Source organism: Barbus barbus, assembly GCF_936440315.1.
Source record: "Barbus barbus genome assembly, chromosome: 18".
NCBI classification, from domain to species: Eukaryota; Metazoa; Chordata; class Actinopteri; order Cypriniformes; family Cyprinidae; genus Barbus; species Barbus barbus.
In genome coordinates, this window is record NC_136746.1 from 2014762 (window position 1) to 2037358 (window position 22597).

The 22597-nt window shown below is 40.1% G+C and overlaps 1 protein-coding gene and 1 long non-coding RNA gene across 2 annotated transcripts in view; one reads left to right on the top strand and one right to left on the bottom strand.

Moving 5' to 3' along the window:
• The first annotated feature begins 1360 nt into the window (after positions 1-1360).
• Positions 1361-22597, top strand: part of LOC306883962 (NACHT, LRR and PYD domains-containing protein 12-like) — a 52022-nt gene continuing 30785 nt past the window's right edge. Inside the window, exon 1 of the mRNA XM_079439514.1 lies at positions 1361-1456. The gene's annotated coding sequence lies outside the window, so the exon portion shown is untranslated. The remainder of the gene's footprint in view (positions 1457-22597) is intronic.
• Positions 17966-22491, bottom strand: LOC306884008. Its single transcript, XR_013785405.1, has 6 exons — positions 22409-22491; positions 21781-21810; positions 21458-21501; positions 19479-19646; positions 19291-19387; positions 17966-18986 (listed from the first exon to the last, which is right to left on the bottom strand). It is a non-coding gene; the product is annotated as an uncharacterized lncRNA (long non-coding RNA).

Sequence of the window (22597 nt, forward strand, 5' to 3'; positions counted from 1 at the left end):
CCTATTTAGCATTCCTCCCCCAGATCTCCAGGCTGCAGCTAAACCCTTTTTGAAGTGACAGAATATCTACATACATAGACAGTTTCAGCTCATTTCTGCTCTTCAGATCTCAACAGTTTCATCTGCATCACCAGTGAAAGTACTGCTGCATCATGTCAACAACAGCGCACTATTAGCCTACAGAATACCGGCTGCTTCATCTCTTTTATTCTCAAACTTATAAGACTACTTATAGAGAAGTTGAGAACAGTTTCTTAACAGTGAAGCTTTCTAAATAACAAATCAGATCAGTGTGTGTGTGTGTAAGTGTACCTGGTATTCACTATGTTATGGGGATGTCTCCATAACCAGGGGCGGACTTAACCAACAAGCAAGGTAAGAGGCTGCTCAGGGCCCCGGGGAATCAGGGGGCCCCATCTGATAGGCCTATTGGCAAAACATATTTGCAGCGTTGAGCAATGTAGCCAATCACAGACATATAACTTGAATTTCTTGAACGCAATGACCAGAAGTGTTTAAGTTAGAATGCACACATCGCTCAAAATGCCAAGTTTTTGTCAGGTGCTGAGTTCTGCAAGCTCGGGAATCCTACGATGTAAATAAGAGACTCATTGTGCAGTATAGAGCTTATTAACGGAACGTTTAGTGATGAGGGGGCGCTCTTTCTGCGCATTTTAGGCTATATAATACTGTCTGACTGTCTCAGAACAGAGATATTCACCTCAGTATAGAAAGTATTGTGTTTCAGGTCATAATTTTATTTGTCTTGTTGTTTCAAAGTGGCTTGCTTGTGTGCTTTTCCTAGATGAACTGCCGCTGACTCGTATAAATCCACGAATGCAATGACTTTTATTTTATTTTATTTTGTGATCCGAAAAAACAAATAAGGTAGCCAAAACTGGTTGTGAAGGGATAAATAAACTATAAACCATGAGAGCGAGCAAAATAAGGGTTAGGTGTAAAAGAGCACATAGTTATTGTGTTGGGGCCGCACACGTGGAATTTACTTCACACTGGAATCACTAAGTCCGCCCCTGCCCACAAGTATAGTATTACTAGTTCATTTTGACTTTGTGGGGACATGTTTTTGGTATCCATGAGGGAACAAGCGTATAAATCACACAGAATGAAGTGTTTTGAGAATGTAAAACTGCCTGTAGTTTAGTGTGAGGGGTAGGTTTAGGGTTAGAGGATAGAAAGTACAGTTTCTACAGTATAAAAACCATTAAGCCTATGGAATGAACCCATAAAACACTGGAAACCTGTGTGTGCGCACACTTATGTGTGTGTGTGAGTGTGAGTGTGTATCTGTTGACGTGTTTGTCATTCTTTTTATTCTGATGTTTTCGTCTTAAAAACCAGTTGAACTTGTTCTGTAAAGTGAAAGATTTCAGATCTACTGTTCAACACGACAGCTCAGAGGAGGCTATAGAAAGACCTACAAATATAATTTGTGGTGAGTGTTGAATCTTTCTGTAGTTGTTTTCATGTGCGAGTCTTGTGATGTGTCATTGGTCACTTTGTGTGTTTCTGAGACATTGTTGTGCTGAGGTCATTGTTTTTTTTCCAAAATCTTTTCATGTCGTGATCAAACATGATCAAGTGTCGCTTGGTGAGTGAATCACAGAAAGCTGTTTGTTCTGTTATCGTTGTCGCATGCTCTGAAATTATTTTACTGTCTATTAGTGAGTCTGTGATTCTCAGGCTGTACTTATCATCATGCGATCTTCACTTTTTGAGAGCGAAACTATCCCTCGACAGCTTCATGCGTCTGCCTTCAGTTTTGATCTGATACTGTGTCTAAATGTGTGTTAATGTGTGTGCTCCCAGCCTGCAATTTACGCAGCTGAAATGTCTTTATAATTAGTTTTGCTTAATTACTTATTGCTGTATGTTTTGTAGTGAATTTTTAGCAGCTTGTTTTGTGATGTACAGCGTTGATCTGTTTTATTTGAATATTTTGTTGATGTTTGCATGAAGCTGACAAAATGTTTTTACAGAATATTTGCAAGAAGCCTTTTTTTTTTTTTACAGTTCTATAATACTTTAACTTCGCTATTAGATATTTTGAGTCCGTTATAAAACAACACCTACAAAAATAAAAATAAAACAAATAAAAAAATTAAAAATAAATAAAAAAACAACAACTAAACTCACTCTTTTGAGCCACTGGGTTCGTAGTTGTGTTTAGCTTCGTAGTTGTGCTAGCTCAGTTTAGTTTAAATAGTATCTGTGAAATCAAATTGACGATAATCGCTAGAAATCAAGTGTCCCCACCTGAGCAAGCCAGAGGCGACAGCGGCAAGGAACCAGAACTCCCTCTGAGACAGAATGGAGAAAACCTTGGGAGAAACCAGACTCAGTCGGGGGCAGGTCTCCTCTGGCCAGGAGATTATTGTTTATATATAGTTTAATTATTGTTTTAATAGCAATGTATAAATGCATTTATTTCTATTTCATATTGTTGAAATTTCGAACAATAATAGTATTATGTAGTTAGGTATTTTATTTTTTATTATATTTAAGTCGAGGTCTTCACTGGGGATATGTCCCCGGGGCTCATCCAGGTGTCCGGCCTCCACCTAACCCTAACCCTAACCAATAATAAAAATAAAACAAATGGGTCATTACAGACTTTAAATACATTTGGAATTACTATGCAACCATAAACATTACTAAAAACATTTTATTTACTTTTAAACAAAGGCTCCTCTTGCGTTTAGATGCTGATGCTCTTCCTTGAGCTTCTCTCACCTGCTGCCAGGTTGAAGTGCAGTATTATAGCGCAGTATTAATGATGCCATCATCAGTCCCACAGCAGACGAGACGCTTTCTCACAGTATTTGTCATCACATAAGCAGAATTACATACAACATTTCATGAAATCCTACTGCAGCCACCAGTTTTTCTTTTAAAAGGAAACACATAAGCTCTAGCCATTAACACAAACATGGACCCTTGACATTTTGGGAAATGTACTCATTTATTAAATGTGTTGCACAGTGAAAATTAGATTGCATAGGACTTAAATTGCCATGACTTAAAGTGATTTTTGCAGTTACTTGCTCCACAAAATTAAGGTCCTGATTTATTTTGATCTCTTGAAATATTGATATAAACCCTTTTCTGACTGTACTTAAATGAACATGACTCAGTCTTCTGATGATTTCACTAGCAGAGAGGACGTCTCATTCTGTTGGAGCTTGGTTTAGTACAGACAGCGATGAAGGCTGTGGAGCCCTCAAACCAAAGTTTCAATTTGGACTATATCAAGTTAAATCATGAAATTAATATTTGTTAGTGACAACCATACGACACAATGTTTCCTGTTAAAAGCTAAAAATGTTTTATACACTGAGCTTTGCTAACATGAGTGTCAGACCTCAACAGGTGACTCAGCGGTGCACCCTTTCTTTTCAAAAAGAAACTGTATTGCATGTTGAAAGCTGTCCATGACCAGAATTTGATGAAATAGCCAGTTGAATAAACTTTAATGCTGTATTTAATCTAACGTCTGTCAGGACCACTTCTGTCAAAGATAATTGTCAATTAGCATTCTGTTTGGATTGGTGGAATGGTTCTGTTCTGGGCAGGAACACTTCATCCATCCATGAAGCCCAGCATGAATAAGAGCAGGAAAAGCAGTGATAGCTGATGTGAGCTTGACTAACGTGACTGGCAGAAATCAAGCTATACATTTGATTTTACTCAGACCTGCCCCAGAACAGACTAGTGTTATTGATAATGATCTGCTACCTGCAGCAGAACACACGCACGCACACACACACACACACACAGACAAAATGTTAATCTACAGTACTGTATCTGAACACCGTATAGTATTATATAATTAATAATCTGAAACAACATTTTGAGGGGAGGTAGGGAACATACTCAAGATGCTCCTCAGTTATTTAGCACATCTTTCCATATGGGATTTTTACCATATGAAGTTACAGGATCTAGTCTGTTTAGACACAAACTGATATTCAGCAGGACAAAGTCAAAAGCATCACAGTAAAGTGCCATGAGTCGAACATGTGGCTTGAGGAAGGTGAATTATAGTCAAAGTCTGATATGAAGTTGGCCTAGAAACCCTAGAAACCCAATGCAGCCACATGTTTGGACATATTCTCTTTTAGATCTGAGGATGATATCTCTAAAACTCTACCTTTTATATTTTTAAGACAATGTCATATGATTTCAGTTAGAGGAGATTCTAAAATAATATATTTTTTGGCTCTTGTTTGTATATTTTTGAAAATATATGTTAAAATATAAATATATATGGGCCATTCTACAGAATTTTTATTTTATTTTATTTTTATTTATCCTTTATTTAACCAGGAGAAGCCCATTGAGATTAAAAATCTATTTTACAAGGGAGACCTGGCCAAGATAGGCAGCTGAATTACATCACATCATTACATACATACAGAGACACACAAAAACATGAAAATAAAGACTAATAAATTAATAGAAACAGTTTGAAAGCCAATTATGCACTTACAATGAAATCTCAATTAAAAACATTGACGTGAGGGAGTCAAAACATCTCATTCTTAACTTAAAAACACTCAAAGGAATCAATCAAAGTTTTAAGTTGTTCTGCAGCAAATTCCATGTAAAGGGTGCAGAATAAACAAAGGCCCTTTTACCCAGCTCAGTACTGACATGTGGGACAGAAAACAAGACAACAGCCTGAGAACGGAGAGAGTAACGACCAGCACTTTTTTTCATAAGAAGTGAACATAAATAGGATGGAAGCACACCAAGAATAGCCTTATATATAAATGTATACCAATGACAGAGCCTCCGTGTGGCCAGAGCAGACCACCCTACACGAGAGTACAGCTCACAGTGGTGGCTGCGAGCTTTACAATTAGTAATAAATCTCAGCGATGCATGATAGGCTGCGTCAATCATATGAAGGCATTGAACAGATGAATGCATATATAATATATCACCATAGTCCAGCACAGATAAAAAAAAGTGGATGCCACTAACCGTTTTTTAACATTAAAAGAAAAGCACAGCTTATTTCGAAAGTAAAATCCCAATTTTAGCCTCAACTTTCTCACTAGACAGTGAACATGAGGCTTAAATGATAGGCAATCATCAATAACAATACCAAGATACTTATAAGTTGTAACAGTCTGTATTTCACGTCCGTCAAGAGTAATCACTGAGGGAACATTCAGTGGTCTATTCCGAGGGTCCGTGAAGAGCATAAGTTTGGTTTTGTCTGCATTGAGCACAAGTTTCAGCTGTAGCAAAGTGTTTTGGACCACAGTGAAAGCATTCTGTAAATGTGCAATGGCTTGTTTAAGAGAGGGTGCACAGCAGTAAATAACTGTGTCATCTGCATAAAAATTTAAGTTTGCATCAGACACATGCCGATCAAGGTTATTTATATAAATAGTAAATAAAAGAGGGCCTAACACAGAGCCTTGTGGAACCCCTTTAAAGATTGGTAAAATACCAGATTGAACACCATCATGCTTAATGCACTGGGTTCTGTCACTAAGATAGTTTGAGAACCAAGAGACAGTATTCTCTGAAAACCCCGAGTTAAGAAGCCTAATCTTTAAAACATCATGATCAACCGTGTCAAAAGCTTTTGACAAATCAATAAAAAGTGATGCACAGTGCTGCTTCTTATCACGAGCAACAGAGATGTCATTTATCACCTTCATTGCAGCTGTAATGGTACTATGTTTTTTTCTAAAACCTGACTGAACTGGGGATAAAATGTCCTGTACATGCAGGAAGTCTTTCATCTGATCTCTCACCAGGGATTCAAGCGTTTTGGCCAAAACAGACAAAATAGAAATTGGCCTGTAATTATTTAAATTTGACGGGTCACCCCCTTTCAATAATGGACAAACAAATGCAGATTTCCATATTTTGGGAATAGTGTTGCTCTCTAAAGTAAGATTAAAAAGGTACGTTAGAGGCTGTGCTACACAATCAGCAGCTATTTTTAAGAAATAGGGCTCTATAAGATCAGGTCCTGGAGGTTTTTCAGGAGCCAGCCCTTTTAGGGCTTTTTGAACGTCAGCCACTAAGAATGGAGTGAGATTGAAGACACTTGTAGAGTACATCTCTACAAGGTGTCACAGTATAAGGACAAGCAGTGTCAAACAAAGAACCAGACTGAATAAAATGCTCATTAAAATGGTTCAATATCTCCAGCTTGTCATGAACTACTGCAGACTCTTTCATAATAAAAGGAACATTAATACTATCTTTGTTTAGAGAAAGTAATTTTATAGCCTTCCAAAATTTTCTGGGATCATTTAAGGTGTCAGTAGTGGCTGACAAATAAAAGTCAGATTTTGCTTTCTTAATAAAAGAACATTTATTTCTTAACTGCCTAAAAACAAGCCAATCAGACGAAGAGCCCGTTTTTCTTGCTTTGGCCCAAGCTAAATTGCGGTCATGAAGAATATCTCCAAGCTCAGAGGAAAACCAGGGATTGTCCCGCCCCTTAACTCTAAATCTCTTTAGTGGGGCGTATCTATTTATTACTTGCAAAAAACTATCCCGGAAAAAGATCCAGGCTGACTCCACATCGGGAATCAGCTCTATTCTACTCCAATCACAATTAAACAAATCGTGGCAAAAACCCTGTTCATTAAATTTTTTGAGATTCCTCTTACATATTACGCAAGGTTTACATTTAGGCATCTTAGTATTCCTTACAGCAGCAACAACACAGTGGTCACTTAGGTCATTGCAAAAAACACCAACAGCAGAAAATTTGTGCGGGACATTAGTCAAAATTAAATCAATTAAGGTGGATTTCTCAAAGCACTTAAGATTTGGACGAGTGGGAGAATTGATTAGTTGTGTAAAATTGACAGAATCACAAAATGACTTAAATTCATCTGAACAAGGTTTCAGCCAGTCCCAGTTTAGATCACCTGCTAAAATAATTTCAGAGTAGTCCAGTCTGGATAAAAGTTGAATAAGAGTCTGCAATGCAGTACTCAGGGCAGAAGGAGGCCTATAGCACCCAACAACAGTAACATAAAGGCCCTTGGCCAATTCCACCTTCACTGCCAGAAATTCCAGCTGCTTACTGATTGATTCTGAGTAGACTAACTTCACATTAAATTTAGATTTAACATAAATAGCAACCCCACCACCCTTCCTTGGTCTGTCAGCACGAAACCCGTTATAACCACCCATTCCAATATCCATATCAGTGATTGATTTTGTCAGCCAGGTTTCAGATAACACAACAATATCTGCATCTGTTAAATTCACCCAAATTCTAAGCAGATCCATTTTGGGTCACAAACTGCGAACATTAAGGTGAATTACACTCAAACCAGACATGGGTTTCACATCAGATGACAATGGAATACACTGCAACTTGGCTGCACATTGCCAGACAAAAGCAGCAATAAAAATATTAACCATCTCTGTTTACCATCAGTATAAGAGGAATCTATAGAGTTTTTAAAATGAGAGTCCCAATAATGTCTGCCATCAAATGCAAAATAGTCATTTAAAATCAAAAGATTTTGAAGCTGAAGTATATCTCTGGGTAGAAACCAGGCTAAATTTAAGTCCTCTGCCAACTCTTTTGGCATTTGAGGGGAATGCACAAAGACTGAACAGTTTAATCCATAGGCTATGTCCAAAGAGCCACAATTGTTGTAAGATGTACTCACCCAGTATAAATCACTTGATCTTAGATTCTGCAAAAACAATGAACAAAGCAGCATTAAGAAAAGACCCATGTTAGCAGTAGATGTTAGCAAAACCAGGAGGAGCTGACAGGGCCTCAGGATCCACCCAGAGCCTGGAGATGGAAGCTGGGCTGCTAGGGCCTAGAGAGGCTAGGAGGGCCTCAGTATCCAAGCAGAGCCTGGAGATGGAAGCTGGGCTGCTAGGGCCTAGAGAGGCTAGGAGAGTCTCAGGATCCAAGCAGAGCCTGGAGATAGTAGCTGGGCTGCTAGGGCCTAGAGGGCTAGCAGGGCCTGCGGATTCTTGCTGGCTATTAGCGCCTAGTTAAGCTAGGTGAATTACTGATGTAAACACCTAGCCTTAAATTTAACCATTTTTCTACAGCAAAGTAGTCCATAATCCAATAAAAATTATTTCATTTAAAAAACAAAAGAGCTCAATCATAGAATCTACTAAAAATTTACTCCAAATATGAGCATAAAAGCAAACAAAATGAGTATAGATAAAGGGACAAACACACATCAGACCACACATGCCGCCATCTTGGATTCGTGTGAACAGAATTGGTGCAAACAGCTGTCCCACAACCAAAAACACATTTAAAAAGCATTTAAGGATTCAATGTTAGAATCTTAGATGTTTACTAAGATCCTTCTATTATTTATTGAAACCCACAATAATATTTAAAACATTAGAAAGCTTAGTTTTTCTTGATTGCTTAAACACATTTCATGAAATTATTTCTCTTTTTTGGCAAAACTCTTTAATTGCAAATACATAACTTCTAACTCAATCCACCAAACTTCCTGTATTCCGGTCAAAATGAAACTCTCCACTCAAAACAACTCAATCCTGCTGAAAACCCAAACTTGCTCTCAGACATGACACAAACCCTCAAAAACACACACACTACAACACAGTCTTACACACTGATGAGATAAATTCAAAACAATACAAAAAATGCTAATAAGTGTTGCTTGTGGTACTCCCCAAGTGTTTTATTCCTCAATTTAATGTACTGTATAGTACAGTACAATACAGCAAACAACAACAAAACTAATTATTCTGCCCCAGCATCCCGTCTTTGGTCTGGGACAGGCCAAAGAACCTCCTCAACATCACAGGCTATATTGGCCCTGGCCAGACAGGTAAAATCCTCTTGCATGCCTGATCCAAGCCTGGCACGCATCAAATAAATCTATGAGGCTGTTTGTCTTCTTGCCCTTGCCCTTCCTCGTTCTCTTCCATGTTGTCGTCCTCGTCCTCCTACTCCTACTCCTACTCCTACTCCTACTCCTACTCCTACTCCTACTCCTACTCCTACTCCTACTCCTACTCCTACTCCTACTCCTACTCGTCCTCTTCCTCTTCCTTAATTTCTTTCTCTACTCCTCCTCCTCTGTAGTGTCCTTGACCGCTTCTGTTTTTATAGGGGTGGCTAGGGAGGGGCCAGCAACCAGCCTGGGGTGGCACAGAAATATTCATTATTTCAATATAAAAATGTGGTTGACTATAAAGTACTAAACTATTTTAGTGCTTAAAACACAGCTGAATGCAATTCATTTCTACTTAATTGTAATTGAGATATTTGTGAATTATTATATCACATTATACTGAGTGAATATGACCATTTTTGTATTCCTCACCTCCAGGTAATTTAATACATGGGCTTTATTGCTCTGTCAGTTTGGTTCTGGTTCTCAAAACCCCCCAAAACTTGTGCTCTAACATTACATACTCATGGATGAGACATGCAGTTAGTGATAAGAATGTGAAAAAGGCTGGAAGACAACAGCACATAAATGCCAGAATGTCAAATGAGTTGTTTTATGCATTTAAATGGTTTCATTTTCATTTGTACTTTTAAAATTAATGAAAAAATTGTGCATATTTTCTAGTATAAGTGCTCTGTGCTCACATTTACTTGTGCATTAAATTACAAATTAAAATACATATCAGCTTGCGCATTACTGTGATCTGGAATTGCACGATAGCCTATATTTTAGTATGCATTTGAGAGACGTTCTGAAATGTAATGCATACATACATACCATAGATTTAATCGCCTTTTTGGTAATTTCATGACTTAACTGACGACAGAACTATGTCGTATACTCATAGTTTCTTGTGCGCTTATTTATGATGACGCGATCAGAGTGTGCGCCGTGAGCACAGTGACGGCTGACAGGACAGGAAAGTTTGTTTTACTGACATATAGCCTAACAGCATCTCATTGTTCTACTGAAGCTCATTTGGCTGGTGTACCTTTTCTGCGCTCATTTGACGCCTGGCGCTGAGGCAAAGCTGAAGCAAGTGTCTGAAAAGTCTCCCACATCATTTTTTTGATGTGGATGCAAAAAAAAATACACCAGTTCTTGCATTTCTTGTCAAGAAAACGGACAAAAACTGCAGTTTTGAGCAGGGTGGCCAATGGGGTGGCCAAGCTTAGATCCTGGCCATATTTCCATTTCAAAAGTACAAATTTACACATTACTGTATGTGGGATATTGATTGATTGAAAAAGACTGGACATGATTCACAGTTACACTTTTACTAGTGGTCTGACAAAAAAGCCCCCCCAAAAAAACCAACACTTCACAAAGTCATTATGCCCATATTTCTTTTTCTTTTCTATTTTGACAAAGGCAAAAATAAAAATGAGAAAGTCCACTGTCAGAATTTGTAAGTCTTGTGTTGTCCTCTGTCTATATATGCTTTCCAATTGAAGGTTGATGAGATGCACCTTTGAGATATTTCAGAGAACTGATTTTTACACATACAAGGAATTTGTTGTAATGACAGAAGCTCCACAGTGCAACAGAGAGACAGCAACAGGACAGGGCACAGATAATAAAAGAATAATACAAATATACAAATAGGCAATGTACAAATCAGCAAAAACACAATGGCTGTATCCGAAATCGCCCCCTATACCCTCATTCACTATTCCCTACATTAGTCCACAGTTCACTTGAAGGAGTGAATGAAAACGAGTGAGTGAATTCGGACACTGAGTGCACCGGAAGGACTGACACTTTTGCATAGTTTGCTTGCTGTTTAATAATCATTTGATACGGGCAGCTCCAATAGCAAGATTGAAGGATTTATCTTGAACTCTGTCATGGAAATTATGTATAAACCCTAATAGTCAATTTACAATTAATTTTGTACCTGTGTTATATTACGCTGTGGACGAGTGCTTCTAAAATGAATGAATGGATGATTCAGCTGCGGGCACCATCTTCTGGTGACCGGGAATTCATTCGGCGCGTGACTCTCACAGTGCATTCTGGGGATTCTCTAGCCGTTGAGTGTACATCGGTTGTACACTCGTTTTTGCGGTGCATTGTGGGATTGAATGAGTGCACTCGAGAACATCCACTATGGTTTCGAACACCGCTTAAAATGGCTGTCCCCTCAAATAGTGCACTATTTGAGGGTATAGGGGGCGATTTCGGATACAGCCAAAATATAATATAGACAATTATGTGTGTACAGGTCTGATATGTGCAAATTTGAAATGAAAAAATTAGATAAATAAAAAAGTAAATAAATAATAGAGTTGTGTGTTCCGCATTTTATTGTTGAGTGTTCATGAGATGAGGGAAGAAACTGTTCCTGTGTCTGGTCGTTCTGGTGCTCAGAGCTTTGTAGCGTCGACCAGATGGTAACAGTTCAAAAAGGGAGTGTGCTGGATGTGAGGGGTCCAGAGTGATTTTACCAGCCCTTTTGCTCACTCTGGATTAGTACAGTTCTTGGAGAGTGGGGAGGGTTGTACCAATGATTCGCTCAGCAGTCTGGATTACCCTCCGTAGTCTTCTGAGGTCAGATTTGGTAGCTGAGCTGAACCTGACAGTTATTGAAGTGCAGAGGATGGATTCAATGATGGCAAAGTAGAATTGTTTGGGAAGTCTTGGCCTAATGGTTAGAGAGTCGGACTCGAAATCCAAAGGTCGTGGGTTCGAATCTCGGGCCGGCAGGGATTGTAGGTGGGGGGGAGTGAATGTCCAGCGCTCTCTCCACCCTCAATACCATGACTGAGGTGCCCCTGAGCAAGGCACCGAACCCCCAACTGCTCCCCGGGCGCCGCAGCAGAAATGGCTGCCCACTGCTCCGGGTGTGTGTTCACGGTGTGTGTGTGTTCACTGCTGTGTGTGTGCACGTTGGATGGGTTAAATGCAGAGCACAAATTCCGAGTATGGGTCACCATACTTGGCTGTATGTCACTTCACTTCACTTCACTCACTCACTTCACTTGTTTCAGCAGCTCCTATGGCAGGTTGAACTTCCTCAGCTGGCGAAGGAAGTACAACCTCTACTGGGCCTTTTTCACAATAGAGTCAATGTGATTGTCCCACTTCAGGTCCTGAGAGATGGTGGTGCCCAGGAATCTGAATGACTCCACTGTTGTTACAGTGCTGTTCATGATGGTGAGTGGGGGGAGTTTCTCCTGAAGTCCACGATCATCTCCACAGTTTTGAGCGTGTTAAGCTCCAGGTTGTTAAGACTGCACCAGACAGCCAGCTCCTTAACCTCCTGTCTTGTAAGCAGACTCGTCACCGTCCTGAAGGAGGCCGATCAGTGTGGTGTCGTCTGCGAACTTCAGGAGCTTGACAGGGGGGTCTTTAGATGTGCAGTTGTTGGTGTAGAGGGAGAAGAACAGTGGGGAGAGAACGCAGCCTTGAGGAGCTCCAGTGCTAATGGTACGAGTGCTGGATGTGATTTTACCAAGCTTTACTAACTGCTGTCTGTCTGTCAGGAAGCTGTTGATCCACTGACAGACAGAAGTGGGGACGGAGAGCTGTGTCAGTTTATTCTGAAGGGTGTCACACCGTGACATCACGGTGTCACATCCGTGATGATGGTGTTAAAAGCGGAGCTGAAGTCCACAAACAGGATCCTCACATAAGTCCCTGGTCTGTCCAGATGCTGCAGGATGAAGTGCAGTCCCATATTGACAGCATCTTCCACAGACCTGTTTGCTCTGTAGGTAAACTGCAGGGGGTCCAGTAAGGGTCCAGTGATGTCCTTCAGATAAGCCAAAACCAGTCTTTCAAATGATTTCACGGCCACAGACGTTAGAGCCATAGGTCTGTAGTCATTAAGTCCAGTAATTTTGGGCTTCTTTGGGACGGGGATGATGGTGGAGTGTTTGAAGCATGAGGGGACTTCGCACAGCTCCAGTGATCTGTTGAAGATCTGTGTGAAGATGGGGGCCAGCTGATCATCACAGGTTTTTAGGCAGACTGGTGACACACCGTCTGGGTCTGGTGCTTTCCTTCTTTTGTTCTTTCTGAAGACCTGGCACACATCTTCTTCGCTGGTTTGAATTGTAGGTGTGGGGGAGAAGGGGGTTGCTGGAGGTGTTAATGGTTGTGTGGAGAGATGTTCAGGGCGGGTGTGGGTTGTTTTTTCAAACCTACAGTAAAAGACATTCAAATCGTCTGCCAGTTGTTGATTCTCCAGAGCGCTGGGGGATGGTGTCTTGTAACTGGTGATATTGTTCATAACTTTCCACACTGAAGTAGGATCACTGGAAGAGAATTTGTTTTTTAGCTTGTCAGAATAATTCCTCTTTGCCACTCTGATCTCCTTTTCCAGTGTGTATTTGGCCTGTTTATGCAAGACTTTATCCCCTTTCTGTAAGCATCTTCTTTGGCCAGACGGAGCTGTCTGAGTTTTGCAGTGAACCATGGTTTGTCGTTGTTGTAAGTTAGATGAGTCCTGGTAGGAATGCACATATCCTCACAGAAACTGATATATGAAGTTATATGGAATTATTTTTGTGTCTTTATTATGCAAACAAAAATTCTGTATTTGAGAGCAAAACTAATTATTTTGCAATTAAAAAATAAAAGTTTGCAAAAAAAGTCTTCTTAAGGTTCAAAATTAAAGTAATTGAAAACAAAATAATTTGCAGTGCGTGTAAATCTTTGAAAAATATATTTTTTTCTTTGTGCACTTCAAAAACTTTTCATCACTAATCCACAAATGGTGCTCTCTTTCCTGCCTTCTTTTTTTGCGGGTCTAAAACTTTTGTTTGCGAGTTGAAAAGTTTTGCTTGCGAGTCAAGCTGTGTGTCAGTGGGCGGTCTCTACGCACCAGGATGAAAGGCCCTTTTCTATTGGCCATCACCAACTGCAGACAAGCTTAGCTAACGTTATGTATTTAGGTGGGGGAGCATGAGAAGAGAGAATAATTCAGTTCACTAGTCACTGAATTTAAGATGTTAAATTAGTTAACTTACCCAGTAAAGGAGCGGTTGCTGGCCATTGCTGCTCTTCTGTCAGACTGGCGTCAGTGGCGTGAAAGCGTAGTGGGCGTGGTCAACCTGTCACTTCAATCGAGAGTGGCCAATAGAAAAGGGCCTTTCATCCTGGTGCGTAGAGACCGCCCACTGACACACAGCTTCACTCGCCAGCAAAACTTTTCAACTCGCAAACAAAAGTTTTAGACCCGCAAAAAAAGAAGTCAGGAAAGAGAGCAACATTTGTGGATTAGTGATGAAAAGTTTTTAAAGTGCATGAAGAAAAATATATATTTTTTAAAGATTTACACGCACTGCAAATTATTTTTCCTTCAATTACTTTAATTTTGAACCTTAAGAAGACTTTTTTTTGCAAACTTTTAATTTTTAATTACAAAATAATTAGTTTTGCTCTCAAATACAGAATTTTTGTTTGAATAATAAAGACACAAAAATAATTCCATAAAGTTACAGTCTCTGTGAACTCGTCCAGATCGTTGGCAGCATTTTCAAAAACAGTCCAATCGTGAGAGAGAAACAGGCTTGTAAATCCTGCTCTGTTTCATTAGTCCATCTTTTAACAGTTCTTAATACAGGCTTTGCAGATTTAAGTTTCTGCCTGTAGGACGGAATCGAGTGATATGCGTCCTTTATCACTGTGTAACAGTGATCCAGTATATTTACTGTCTCTGGTGGGAAATGTGACATGTGCACAAGTCACTCGATGATGTGGAGGTTGAACAGGTAATTTTGAAAATTTCATTTCTGATCTGAGAAATGCACCAAAGCCGCTGAGAAAACTGTAAACTGACTTTGGCTCTTTATCCATTGAAGGTTCTGATTGGTGTTTGATAAATTTCGACTCCTACTGTTTCCACTTGGGTAATTGTGTGCTAATTGAGCTCAAACTGTGCAGACTTGAGTGAACTGTAGGGAATTGTGTGTAGAGTTTTGCAGTAACAGTTCACCAAATCCGAACCCCTGTTAAAGCAGGGGAATAGTGTTTATAGTTTAGGGAAATGGGTGTGCTTTTTCAAACATTGCGTTGTGGTTTTGACATTTTAGTTCAAAAGCCTGGTTATAGTGTTTTAGCAATTGAGAAAAACTGTAATATACTGTATATAAAATCATCATTTATTGAGAACTTTCAATTGGGAGGTGACTATCCTGAATTCTAACCCCTAAATTTCAGCTTATGAAAATGATATTGAAATATATATTTTTATTTTTTTCCATTGTTGTTTTTAAACGTATCTTTTTGATTCTTTCGCTTATCAGTCTGTTAATGTGACAAGAGAACAGTCTTTTTATCAGACTATCCGAAGAGGTAGTTTGCAGTCAATGCTGGATGAGGTAGTTATCAGTCCAATGCTGCACAAGTGAGAGGTGCTGGTCACAGTTTTTAAGTGGGTGGGGGGGGGGGGGGGGGGGGGGGGGGCAAGGACGGGAGGGAGTTCAGCTTCCTGACAGCCTGATGTATGAAGCTGTCCTTCAGTCTGCTGGTCCTCGCCTGGAGACTCGTCAGTTTCCTCCCTGATGGCAGCAGACTGAAGAAGCTGTGTGTCGGGTGGGTGGGATCACCTGCAATGCGAAGGGCTTCGCGGGTGAGACGGGTGCTGTAAATGTCCTGGAGGGAGGGGAGAGAGACACCAACGATCTTCTCAGCTGCTCTCACTATGCGTTGAAGTGACTTGCGGATGGATGCGTTGCAAGTGCCATACCACACAGTGATGCAGCTAGTTAGGATGCTCTCGATGGTGCCTCTGTAGAAGGTGCACATGATGGGGGCCGGGGCTCTGGCTCTTCTAAGTTTGCGGAGGAAGTAGAGATGCTGCTGTGCTTTCTTGGCCAGTGCTACAGTGTTGTTAGTCCAGGAGAGGTCCTCTGTGATGTGCACACCCAGGAACTTGGTGCTGCTCACTCTCTCCACAGTCGCACCATTGATGGTCAGAGGGGCATGCTGAGTGTGTACTCTCCTGAAGTCAACAACAATCTCCTTCGTCTTCTCCACATTCAGAGTGTTGTTGTCACTGCACCACCCGGCCAGGCGGCTCACCTCGCTCCTGTAGTTTGTCTCATCTCTGTTGCTAATGAGACCCACCACAGTCGTGTCATCCAAACTTAATGACAAGGTTGGAGTTGTGTGACGGTGTGCAGTCGTGGGTCAGCAGAGTGAAGAGGAGGGGGCTCAGCACACATCCTTGGGGGGCCCCAGTGTTCAGTGTGATGGTGCTGGATGTGATAATGCCGACCCGTACGGCCTGAGGTCTCCCGGTCAGGAAGTCCAACAGCCAGTTGCACAGAGAGGTGTTGAGCCCCAGCTGGACCAATTTGTGAGTGAGCTGTTGAGGGATGATTGTGTTGAATGCTGAACTGAAGTCTATGAACAGCATCCTGACATATGAGTCTTTTTTGTCCAGATGTGTGAGGGCTGGGTGGAGGGCAGTGGCGATGGCATCATCGGTCGAGCGGTTGGACCTATATGCAAACTGGAAGGGGTCCAGGGAGGACAGACTTGATGTGGTGTATGACTAGCCGTTCAAAGCACTTCATGAGAATAGGAGTGAGTGCTATTGGACGGTAGTCATTGAAGCAGGATGGAGATGACTTCTTCGGGACTGGAATGATGGTGGTAGCTTTGAAGCATGTGGGGACAACGGCCTGATTTAGCGAGATGTTGAAAATGTCTGTGAAGACATCAGTGAGTTCCACTGCACAGTCTCTCAGTACACGCCCAGGAATATTGTCAGGACCCGGAGCTTTGCGTGCATTGATCCTGCTGAGGGATCTCCTCACACTGTCCGGGGACAGCATCATCACCTGGTCGCCGGGAGGAGGTGGAGTCTTCTGTGCAGTGGTGCTGTTTTGTGCCTCAAAGCGAGCAAAGAAGGCATTCAGCTCGTTCAGCAGGGGGATGGTGTTGTCACAGGTCTGTGGTGGGGGCTTGTAATCCGTAATGGTCTGTATCCCCTGCCACAGGCTCCGCGTGTCTCTGCTGTCGCTGAAACGATGGGCTATCCTCCTGGAGTACTGCCTCTTGGCCTCTCTGATGCCGCGGGAAAGGTTGGCCCTAGCTGTCTTCAGGCCCTCCTCATCTCCAGCTCTAAAGGCAGCGTTCTGAGCCTTCAGAAGTCTGTAGACCTCCCCTGTCAGCCACGGCTTCTGGTTGGCCCTGACAGTGATAGACTTTGTGACCGTTACATCATCAATGCACTTGGTGATGTAGGCAGTGACAGTCTCTGAGTACTCTTGGAGGTCTGTAGTGTTGTTGTGTGTGGCAGCCTGTTTAAACATATTCCAGTCAGTGGTGTCAAAACAGTCTTGAAGTGCCTCTAACGACCCTTCCGGCCACACTTGTATCTGTTTGTGTATTGGTTTGATGACTTTAACGAGCGGTCTGTATGCAGGCATTAGCATGACAGTGATGTGGTCTGAGGCTCCGAGGTGGGGGAGGGGCACAATAACTGCACAATTACTAGAGATGTGTATTTTAGATATTATACAATTTGCATACATAGAAATGTTTTGGGAAGAAAAAAAAATCAAGATATTTCCAAATTTGGACCAAATCTGTGGAATGGCCCATATATTTCAGATCAGATCAAATCAAATGAGTCCTCTGCACAATCTGCTGCAGCCTAGATTTAAACTGCTGATTTTGTCTGGCTAGAGGAGAACAACACTATTTTGACACACTGTAAAACCCGATAAGTTCAGAGTACTCAAAACTTTTGTGGAAACTGATTACCTAAGATTTTTTAAGTAAACATACTTAAAAATTACAATTACACTAAACTTAAATATTTTTCTTTCCTTTTTTTATAATTTTAAGTACAGTGTACTTAAAAACTTTACATATGCTACACTAAAGTTTTATGTTTTCAATACTAACTGTTTTTAACTAATTACCACTTATATAAATAAAATATTTTATTCAAGAAATAAACTCCTTCTGAATAACTCATAGCCTGATACATATTTGAGTTCAAAATACTAAAAAGAAGCACACACAGAACTGTTGACATATAATTAAAGGGTTTTTATTTACTATTAAATTCTTTGTCTATTTTGTACAACTGTTTATATAAATCTCTGTAAACCTGTAACAAATCAAATTAGAAACTGTTAAAACATTGATTATAATGTTTTACACCCATGGCCATTATTTTGCAACATGGCAAATCAAAATAAATAAAATCAATAAAATAAATAAAGCTCCTCCAAAAAGAAATGTTAAAAAATTATAAATTATAGGAAATAAAAACAATAAATTAAGTCAAAACACAAACAATAATACATACCTGATTGCATTAAATATGCAACAGAGATAGATTGTACAAAACGTAAACATTTAAATGCTTTAAACTACATGTTCCATTGTGTAAAGTGCAACTGAGGTAGATCTAACAACTTACCAAATGTTTAAACTACATGTTAAACAATATACACTTGTAAACAACCTTAAAATAAACAAAATCTGATAACAAAAATCAAGTTTCTGTTGTAAGAGTGCAACTGGGGTAGATCTGGTGCAGAAAACAACCTACCAAATGTAAAAATGCTGTAAACTACATTTTCTACAACATACGCTTACAAAACTACTTAGCAGGATCTAACAAACCCAGAGTGCAATCAAGATTTGGTGGCCAGGACACAACCTACCCAATGAAAACATCCAAGCACTTAAAACAGCACTTGTAGACAAGATGGAATTTGCCTACAAAGTAAGTAATAGTTCATTTTTTAGATTGAGTAAGCAGGGTTTCAGAGGTTTACCATCATCAAGCCCCATCAGCATTTTCTGGATGAATGTGAAGGTGTGAATCAATTTTCTTGGGTAATCCAAATGCAATGCATACATTAACCCAAAGAGTAACACAAAGGCCTCAGGAAACGTGGGGATGTCGCTCAGCACAAACTCATCTTCCACCACAACAGCGGTCCTTGCCGGATTGAAACAGACAGGACCAGTGTTCTCAGTGACTTCCATCACAAGGGCAAGAGGGGTACCAGTGATGTCTGGCTCATCCGACTCCTCCACCTGGAATGCACAAAGAGGGTCCAACTGTAAACATGTCTAGTAATGAATTACATCATCAGGTATATCATAAGAATTTTTTGGTTAACTATCATTTTAATATAGTATCATACTTAACCAGGCAGGCCTTTTCAGTTTACACAGAATTGGCCCAAATTTAAAAACTAGACAAGAACATACGTAGAGAATTTGCAAAAGTAGAGTGAAATAAAGTTGAATATATATTAAGGTAATTTGTTAATGAAGACTAAAAAACCCTGGTAAGCACAAAAACTGATCCTGTTTGGTGAGTGCACTGAATGCTTACATTCCATGTCTTAAAAAAACTGTGGGTCATCTTCACGTAAGTATACTGCTAGGGCACGAAGAGCTACAGTGCGCTTTATGTTGATATCATGCACATCCTTGAAAGACAAGCAAAAATAACAATGAACAAGCAAGCAAAGTTATTCTGGGTTCGATACTAGAGTTGTACAGTCTTTGTCTTTAACTCACCTCACGATCATAAATCCTGAGGATGTCACGCAGCACCTCCGAGACCTTGCCAGTATGTGATGCTTTTTGCCTGTACAAGGCAAATAGTTGTGGCGTATGCCTGTCCAATTCGCCATAGAACTGGTTTCGAAGATTGGTGTTTGTGATGCGATGAAACTCTGCGCAAACCTACAAAATCATTAATACACAAAATGTATAAATGACATCAAAACAGCCTTAGAGAAACATACAATGCAATCATCTTGATAGAAGTTAAGCATTATTCTCCAAAAAGGTTTTTGCTATCTTTCAAAGACTAAGTAGTGGCCAATTCACACATATTCAACAAATGCTAATAAGCAGCAACAAACCCCAATAGTTCAAAAGTCTCATTGACAAACTAGTTTGTTAGTGTTTGCTGGAGCCATCTCCAACAGCAGAAGATTGAATCTCTTCTCGTGTAGCTTTGCAGAACCTACAAACATATCCAGCTCTGAAAGACTGCACAAAGCCTGCTAAGGAATGGGCTGCTAGATTATCAGCCACAACAACTGAAACAGTACCCCGAATTGACTGACCAAGGGACTCGATAAAAACCCCATCATGTTCAAGGCAGCCAAGGTCTTGCAACAAAGGAGAAAGTGCTCTTTGATAGCCACAGCTGTGAAGATCTGGTACCTTACATAGGACTGCGAGCTGAATCACATGCAGTGCAGATCGATATTTAGATGGCAGATCACCAAACATCCAATAGACTGAACAGAGTTTGTGGATCTTACGTGAAGTCCCAAGTGGATTAGCGATTTCTAGATCATCCATGTATAAAATCAATGGCAGTGACAGTTCTGAAGATGACAACAAAGTATTCTCCTGGAAATACTTGCCATCTTTATGGCTCATATAATGACCTTCTTGTGATGCCTTGGTTTCCTTTATTCGGTCAAGGATGTCAGTATGTTTGAATATTTCCTGGATCATCTGAAGTATTGGGACATAAACGACTGTGCGCCCAGACTCCAACACGTACTGCACTGGCTTTACCACAGGAAATGTTTTTTCGAAATATGTTTTTCTTTGTTTATTTGAAGACAAGTCCTCACCTTCAGCTGTGGCACTGACAAAAATGTTTGTGTCATTAACAGCATTTACCAAATCATTCAAGACAGCTTCAGCAGGAGATACATGATGCTGTTGTAGTATCTCTTTTATAGTATCTTTGATAAGAGGTTGCGATAAGGAAAATATCTCTAACAGATGATCAACTATTTCCTGACATGCCATGTCAGAAACATGGAGAACAGTTTGCATCTTCAGAAACAGGGAAGACAAATTATGGTGTAACTGGGCCTTAACTCTCCGATGTTGACATTTTCAGCCTCAGGAACAGAATTTAAAGTGTCCGCAATCCAACAAGGAACTGGATCATCTGCATTAAGGTCTGCAGTGCTTGTGACTGGGGAACTGTCATTTTCCATTGATACAATATGATCACAAAAGTCTAAACTTCCCGAATGCTTCCTACTTTTGTGAGCATTAAATGATGAATATACATTGGTGTGGTAGGTACAGTTCTTAAATGGGCATGTCACATTTTCATGGTTCTTTAAGTGGCTCCTTAAATGGCAGAACATGATCGATTCTGAGAAGGGCTCTTTGAGGCCACACAAGGGACAGGTAAAAAATTAACATCCTGTTTTTGATCCTTCACTATCAAGAGTTCTCTGTGTGTCTTTGTGAATCCGTGACAAATGAATTTTCAGTGCATTAAATGACTGAAATGTGCAAATGCAAGAGTCATAGAGGCATGGCAAAGGGCTAACTCGCGAGTAATGACTGTGCTTTAAACGGTAGTGCCGAAATAACTGTGCCCGGGTGTCTGAGGAGACAGCACACAACTTGCACTTCCACTCCATTGATTTTTTTATCCCTACAATTGGAGTGAATACTTTTTTAAAACCAAGAAATTTAGCCTTAACTTTACATTGTGTTATGTAACTTACCACTGGAATTGAATCAGATCTTCACAATAACAGGGACTATACATCTATACAGGAAAACAAAAAAATAGCAGCATTTTAGTTTTCATGATTATAATAGATTAGATCTGGCAAATGCTACAAAGTCGACCAATGAGGCCAAAGCATGTTTCAGACTTTCAGTCATTGTTTTGTACAATTTGTACATTGCTTTGTAAACTCTGAACACGTTATTCTACTTCACTCACTTGCTAACTTGATCTGTACAAAATTAGATAAATATTCAATGCAGGTTTAGGTGTGAAGCTGCTAAAAATATCTGAAGTAAACGAAAAAAGGATACTTACCAAGTTCACAGACTCTGCATCCACTTTAGCCTACAAGGCAAAAAATATGTAACTGTTAATACGAGCTTGCCGGTGTCTCTACCATACCTAGTTTTCACAACTCTTATTATTATTATTATTATTATTATTAACTATTTTTCCAATATATAACTTTGTGTCATTAGCCTTAACGTAATGGATAAAAGTTACAGCTAGCCGCAAGCACATTAACAGCTGAAGGCAAGCATAAATAAGCATTTTCCAGAACAGATCGCTTAACAAAAACAGAATAAAAAATTATGACTTCCCAGACAGCAAGCAGCGTTGGCCCAGATCCGGCTCACATTTGGCCCGCATGGATTTCACTCAGGCCAGATATAGACCGGATCTGGGCCAAAACTATGTTGCTGACTTGGTTCCGCTGACTAACTGATTACAATATTAACGCTACATAATAAATTAAATATGGCAATGGGGTTAATGGTTAAAAAATGTGCGCGAAGCAGAGCACTGCAGAGACGCTTGTCGAGCTTTCTACGTTAACGTTACCGGTAAAAAAGACAGCAAAGCCAAACATGAAACATGTTTAAAAGATATACTTGTAGTTATTATGATAAAATAAAAAGCAGATTAAAAAACATTTACTTACAAATCTCCCCACGAGTGTCCGCCATCTTGGTTATGTTTTCTGGTAGCGTCAGTCAGAACGATGGCGTACGTCCTGACGTAGATGACGTCATTGAACGTCACTCCGTATACTTAAAAAATATCACTTCAGTAGCAATGTATACTCAAAAATGATGAGCAACGCAAAATTAAAATTAAGTCATTAGTTCAA